Here is a 7520-nt window from a genome sequence, read left to right on the forward strand (position 1 = left end):
GCATCAAGCACACAGTCATTAATGTGGTCTTGGCAAACACAGCTCCCCTTGCTGAGAGTGATGTGGCTGGTAATGTCATAATGATGCCACTTTTCTTTCTGCTTTTCCTCTGTCTCATTTCAGACAGATGGTTAGTGATTCAGAGAAAAAGTGGAGACTTTGGGAGCATCCTGTGCTCAGCCTTACAACTGAAATAACATTATTTTAACATGCAGGTTTGAGAGATCACCTTACCTGACACAAGCCAGAGGAATTAACCTCAGCATTTGCAATAAAAACAGTAAGATATTTTTCTTTCTAGTATAAAGATTCCCAAAAAATACATGTCATATTTCTAGTTTTAACTCACAGTCATGGAAGTGAAGCTTGTGGCATCTGAAATGCTCGAAAAGCAGGTGTTTTACACCAGCTGCAGCAGGAAAGTGAGGTGGGCTTGGGGAAGCAAGAGTGGTTCTCCCAACCAGCCTGTGATATGGACACTGGGGAGAAGAGTCTTGGCAGATGGAAATGCACCAAAGTGTTTTGCCATCAGTGGAGACAGGCTGACTTTGCATGACTTGCTGTGAACAAAGAACTTACCTGGTTTGGAGGCTGCAGGGAAGTGATGCAGAAAGATCTGTGACTGGACAGGTAGAGATAAGCTGTGAATGCCTGTTACCAACACAGTTTTATAATATTCTATAATTATATCATAGTATATAATTTTATAATATTATATAATTTTTATAATTCATCAAATCATCCAGCAGGAGTTAAAACTATCTCTTCGGAAATTCACATCTACAAGGATAGTAAGCTACCGCCAATTCAGTGATGGAAATGGCCAACAGAAAATGATCTGGAATTTCAGGTACTTTTCCCAAAAACAGGAAGAAAAACTGATAAAAACCATGTTAAAAAAATTAATCTCTTCATGATGTGTTGGTCACCTTTCACTCCGGTTACCTTTCATATTCAGCCCTCCCACTTCCTCCATAGACTCCCACACCTCTCACTTGCACTTTGTGCTCAGTTTAGCTTGCTGGGCATATTGCTCGCTGTCAGCAGAGCAGCCGTGGGCAGCATGACCAGGGAGGTGAGCACCCCTGGCTAGTCTCACGAGACATTGGTCTACCAGGGTCTAAAGTGATTACGGATTCCTCCCAACATGGGCAATCCAAAATCTCTTGAAGAGTGCAACGAAACCTGGAGCTCTTGTGCCACCCGTCACAGCCCCAGCTGCTGCACCATGCTGCAACTAATAGCACCATGATGCTTGGGTCACCGGAACAGTGTTGGAAAACTTGAAGGAGCAATAAAGTAAATCCATTTAATTAAAACAGGGAAGACTGGTAGACGTAATTTTGGCAGATCTCATTTGTTGTTAAATAAATCTGCCTTGTACTGGGGCAAATAAAACCCTGCTGCCAGTGCAATCAATGACTGGAGTGGGCAAATGCAACTGAACCTGGAAGAAGACTGAATTGTAACGTAAGAGGTGCAAGGTTGGCTGCTAGAGGTAGATTTTTTTGCAATTAGACCATCTAGTCTGGTCAGAAAAAGCAGATAAGCTTTAGGAAAAACAAGCCCTTCTTTGAATTTGAAATAGAGGTAGCAAATTGACAGATAGCTCAGGATAGTGAACAGAGCAGTACAGCAGGGCCAAGCTAATCACTGGAGATAAGATCTCCAAAACAGTGATGCGACAGGCAGTCTAACAGCTCCTGCTGTGGCACCTTCCCTCTCCCTGCAGACATCCTGGCAAGCGGGTAAATGCCACCGCACCAATGGAATGACCTCACTTCCAAGGGGACATCTGCAGCTCCAGCTGCCTGCATCAGTGCCGGGTCCACTCCTGCTGTCGAGGAAGCTGAATCAAACTGACGCAAACAATGCTTCTCAGCCTGTGAAGTGTGCCTTGCTCTTAAAGAATATAAAAGCTAATGAGATACAACCTGCTTCTCCATCCCTTTTCAGGTATTTTCCAGCCCCAAATAAATACGATTTATGTTTCTTACAGGTACCAAAACTGTCTTGTGAGAAGATAGCAAATTAAATTCCCAAGGAGAAAGTTTGCAAAAGCACCAGAAAAGTCAGTGTTAGGGCTGGATTTTCTATACAGTGGAGTGTGTTGGGTGATAAGTGCAGACTTGGTAAAAAGAACCGCCCCCCTGAAGAGATCCCTGTCTGGAGCCTATGCTATACATTCCTGAATGCCACTACAGTCCATAGTTTACTGGACTATAAGAAACTCCTGGGATCCCTCTGAGTAGAGCATCAGTCTTACTTGGGCATTGGAAAATGGCCTGAAAAGCACCACACTGTTCTAATTACACTCTACCTGAGCAACCCCCAATCAAGCTGACTACTATGGACTCTTTGGCACGGGAGCTACCAGGCTGGACCGAATGGCGAAATGCATCTTTTATGTCTGCATTCAGTCCTCGCTCTTCCTCCTGGCCTCTGTTAATGGCAAAAGACTTGGTAAGGTTTTGTTCAGATTACTGGAGAAGGTTTTAGGAAAATTCCTCTATGACATTCTTCAGAGGACTCTCCCCACCCTCCCCTCACCCATACAGACAATCCAGTTTTCCCTCTTGGGGGACTCCAGCTGGATTGACAGAAGAAGACATCTATCCTGTGGATGCATGCAGCTCCCGGGGCCTCTTTGTGTCAGGCTGTTTTAACAACAAACATATCACAGCCCCTGGAGCATCCAGTCCAGCGTGTGAGAAGCAGGGAGAGGTAGCCCGGCACGTCCATCTATTTATGCCTGGATTACCCAGTTGATCAAATGTGGATGAAAACGATTTCTACATTTTTTTTAAATTTTGAGATCCCCCATGTTGACAAAATATGAGCGTGAGGCAGATTGACATCCAGATTTGACTTGGAAAGCAGTTCAGAATAAACCTATTAAACAAATGAACAAAGCAGTACAGTTATCTGGATCCGTTTGCCAAAATTAGACCTAGCAAATGGGTGTTTATTCAGTGGAAAAGAGTAGCACATGAAAGATCTGCGCCTGAAATTTCCCAAAGCAGCTGATGATTTTGTCTAATTCTGATGGAATTCTTAACCTGACACATTTCAGAGAGACTGACTGTCAGGGAACTGACCCCTGGAAAAATCAGGATAATAGCACATGGTTTCGCTCACATATTTTAAGATTTTCCTATGTAAGTGTTGAACTATGCATAGAGTTCAGGGCTACACTAGTGCCAAAACAGAATCTGTCCTAATACATTTATGTATCAAACAGGGCTGCCCAGTAAATAAATCCAGATTTTCAAAGCCAGAGCTTTTAAGGCCTGGACCCAGAGACTGCTATGGGATTTGGGATTAAGGGAGGAATGCCATCTCCATAGAAGGAAATTGAGACTCTTAACAAGTTCCTGATGCTGGGCAAATGGATGCAAGGTGCTACATTTCTCAGCAGGATTATTGTAATTTTATCGGCTCATTGACTGGGGAAGGCAACATCATTTCTTGTCCTTTCTGCCTCCTTGGCTTTGTTGAAGGAGGCTCTTCTGTTCCTGGTTTCTGAATTTCATTGATAAGGACAAACTGAGATGTGATCGGCAGGGAAAAGGCACAAGGATCTCCGTCCTGCATCGATAACTGAGCAATGTTTAATCATTATTGTGATAATATAACACATTATACTGCAATGGAGGCATGGAGGTACCAAACATACCCAATGTAGTGCATATATCAAAAATCCATCAGGGTCAGTATTTCATCCCCAGCAGTGATCTGTGGCTGTCACCCAGGGAAGAATAAAAGCATGAGGCAAATGCACTTGCCCAGGATATTCTCTGAACCTCCAGCCATTTGTGTCTCAAAGATCCCTAAGGCTGGGGGCTGCTGCAGTGTTTCTTACCCTTGGATGATTTTTTTTTTCTTCTATTTCTATCATATTTCCCTGGCGTCATTGCAAAAGGGAGGGAACTAGTGAAATGGTATAGATGTTGCATGACTTCTTTTTCCATTGGCCTGACCTTCCCCCCCCCTTGCCGTATCCCTTTACCTGGTACGTTTATGAAGAAGGGATCGATGGCCCAAGGATTTGTGACGCTTCTGGCCACAGATCAGTCTCAAAACTGACCGCGATAGTCGTGCAGAAATGTTCTTAATTTGGGAAGATGAGAAGGAAGGTGCAATGTGCCTTTAAAAAGCTTACTGCCCAGGAAGACCTGGGTCCAGCACATCACCCAACAACCCAAGAAATTTGATAGATGAGTCTCCGACATTCTTGTCGTGTCTTCCCTTCTCCTTTTCACCACTTCCACAGCCTCGAAATGCTGAGAGGCGTGCTGTGAGGTCTGGCTTGTGTAAGGGAGTCTGTCAGAGCTGGGACATGCAGCCCCATGGCCTGCAGCTGGACTAAGTGAGGAGTCTCCATCAAGCATTTTTCTAAATGTCTTGCCTCTGCGGCATGCCCTCAGGTTTGGCACTCCTTTGTTTTTAAAGCCACAGTTATTAGTATCAAGAAAGCATGCAAAGAGCTGGGGGAATACTTTGTGTGCCCGAAAAAGAGAAGGAGGGAGGGAGAGAGGAGGGGGAAAGAGAGTTTCTATGCCTTATTGGGATCATGCTTAGAGAAACAGGGAGAGACACATTATTAGGGTCTGGTTTTAAATAAAGAATCAGGGTCTTCTTTTTCGGAAAGAGAACAAAGTCCTGTAGCTGTGAGGGGAAAACGGGCTGGTGCAGGCAGAACAAAGGAGACCCTACAAGGATCCAGCTTTCCCTTTGGTGCTGCGAGGCTTTAAACTACAAGCCAGAGGAGAGTAATGGGGAATGCACCGACGGGGGTTTGAACGCCGCTGTTGAATGCACATGATGTCTGTAGATTGTTTGATAGAGAAAATCCCCACAGTTGGCTTGGGGTTTCTAAGAGAGCAGTGAATATGAAATCCTTTTTCTCCAGTAGGTGCCACACAGGAATGACCTGGGGACACATTAGACAGTGATAAGTGACTCTCTCCATCCCCTTTTATCCTGTTTACAATACAGAGGCTTTCCTTGAACAAAACCCTTTTTTTTACTCTCCATGCTCCTGGCTGTTGTGTCTAAATGAGCCAATTTGCTGAAGGACTCCTCCTGGAAGGACTTGAAGTCTAACAAGAACAGACATTTGGTTGCAGCATGTTGTTTCTGGCAAAAATCAATTTCTTCACAGAAGAAGAGAAATTCGTTCATGTATTTCAGTGCTTGCCACTTCATCAAAACTCTTGTGATATTTCTTAAAGCCCTGGCCAGGGTGGAAATCCCAGCATCTATTTTCATTCAACCTCTCTATTTCCAGAAAGTGTTTGAAAACAGGGTATAATGACTCAGATAAGGGATAGCAAAGAACAAGGACTGAATGTATTTGTTACTACTGCAGTTAATGTTTTTTATTGATACGCTGTTTATTCTTAGACGGATGTGATTTCTGTGGCTTGAGTTACTATTAGACATCCAGGGGATAATCTTTTGCCAGAGACCTGGCTTGCTGCATGGCAGGGCAGGGCAGTCAAAGAAAGTTTCATGTATCATCCGAGATGCAAGGGATAGATCCACAGGAACAAGAATCTCTCATTAATTAAAGATGTGTAGTTATTTCAATCATTTAAATCTGTATGATGCTCAGTGACTTGTTCTCATGTGACTAGACTGTATTCTTCAGGTGCACACCCTCAACTGTAAATGAGCAACAGCAAAAAACCCCAACATTTTGGAGACTGTTCCAGCCTCAAGGTTTCATATTTTGCCGAGTGTCACATAAGAAGTTGTCTGCCTGAAGCTTCCCTACCTCTTAAATTAATTTCTGGTCTTTCCTCCAATGTTTGTCATCCTTCAGTACCTTAAATTTTTTCTGTATTTAGGCTTTGCCTAAGTGAAGAAAAGTGCAGAATGGGGCTGACGTTGCTGAAGACTGCTTATGATTTAAAACATTGTATTTAACTGTAATAGAGCATTTTATTTGGATGGACTCAGTTTACTACGTTATTCTTTGTGATACAGCAGGTTTCTCTCCATACCACAAACGGGACAGGTAGCATGAACCCAGAAAAGGGTTGTATCAGCCCAACATCAGGGAGAATTCAAAGCCTGAGGAACAAGTGTAAAAAGACGATGTTTAAGAGAGGGAAGAAACAGTGGAGAAGGAAAGAGCCGAGTACCCTGCTTGCCTGGTCCCACTAATATTTAAACGACTAATCTCGTGATATTAAGTTGAATCCTTCACAGAATACACGTCTTTCCCAATTTTTCCTAATCAAGCTCATTGTCTTGTTAGCATGAAGTCATGTTTCTTGACAAGAACTATTTTCCATTAAAGTACGCTGACCAGAATGAATTAGTTCTAATTTTAGCTTTTTAATCAATCGATTTTTGTATCGGTATTTCTAATGTCCTGGTGCCCTGACTAACTGGCCTATATCTACCCTTTGTTTGATAATCCACTTTCTCCCTGATTCTCCCATAAAGTTAAAAGGTTGCGGGAGTTCAGGTGGCTCAGCAGACTACGACCATAAGGCATGTCAGGTTTTGTAGTCCAGCACATACTAGTAGCTTCAACTGTGGTTGCTTATCTGGTCAAAACAATTAAGAAACTAAGTACAGATGAGCTAACTGAAAGCAGTCTTTCATACAACCCCAGAGCAAGGCCTAAACTGCCAGCCCTGTGAAAAACGACAGAGGAACCTGCTGTTACACGGTGAATGGATGATAACCTGGTGTAAGGAATTTAGTGTATCTGAATGCAAGAGGAAAAAATAAGATTATTAAGAAAACAAACCTATTTGCGCAATGGATGCCCTCAGCTGACCATGACCGCTCATGAACAAACTTTTGGGGTTAGAGTAAGTAGTTTTATGGAAATGAGAGACTGAATGGGACAGCTAGGCAAGGTCCAGAGAAGACGGTAATGATGCTCAAAGAGCTGGAACAGCTATTGTAGAAGGGATGGCTAGGTGCAGGATTCATTCATCATACTTCCTGCTCGGTATCTGCATCTCCATGTGCACTAGTCACCTAGACTTCTAGAGATGACCTGACTTCTAGAGACCCCACCAGGAGTACTGTGTTCAGCTCTGGGGCCCCCAGCATAAGAAAGACACGGCCCTGCTCAAGTGGGCCCAGAGGAGGGCCACAAAGATGATCAGGAGGCTGGAGCACCTCCCCTATGAGGACAGGCCGTGAGAGAGTTGGGGTTGTTCAGCCTGGAGAAGAGAAGGCTCTGGGGAGAGCTTATAGCGGCCTTCCAGTACTTCAAGGGGGCCTACAGGAAAGATGGGGAGGGGCTCTGTGTCAGGGACTGTAGTCATAGGACAAGGGATAACAGTTTTAAACTGACAGAGGGCAGGTTTAGATTGGACATTGGGGAGAAATTTTTTACCATGAGGGTGGTGGGACACTGGAACAGGTTGCCCAGAGAAGCTGTGGATGCCCCATCCCTGGTTGGACGGGGCTTTGAGCAACCTGGTCTGGTGGAAGGTGTCCCTGCCCATAGCAGGGGGTTGGACTGGATGATCTTTAAGGTCCCTTCCAAC

Source organism: Pygoscelis adeliae, unplaced genomic scaffold, assembly GCF_000699105.1.
Source record: "Pygoscelis adeliae isolate BGI_AS28 unplaced genomic scaffold, ASM69910v1 Scaffold97, whole genome shotgun sequence".
NCBI lineage: Eukaryota > Metazoa > Chordata > Aves > Sphenisciformes > Spheniscidae > Pygoscelis > Pygoscelis adeliae.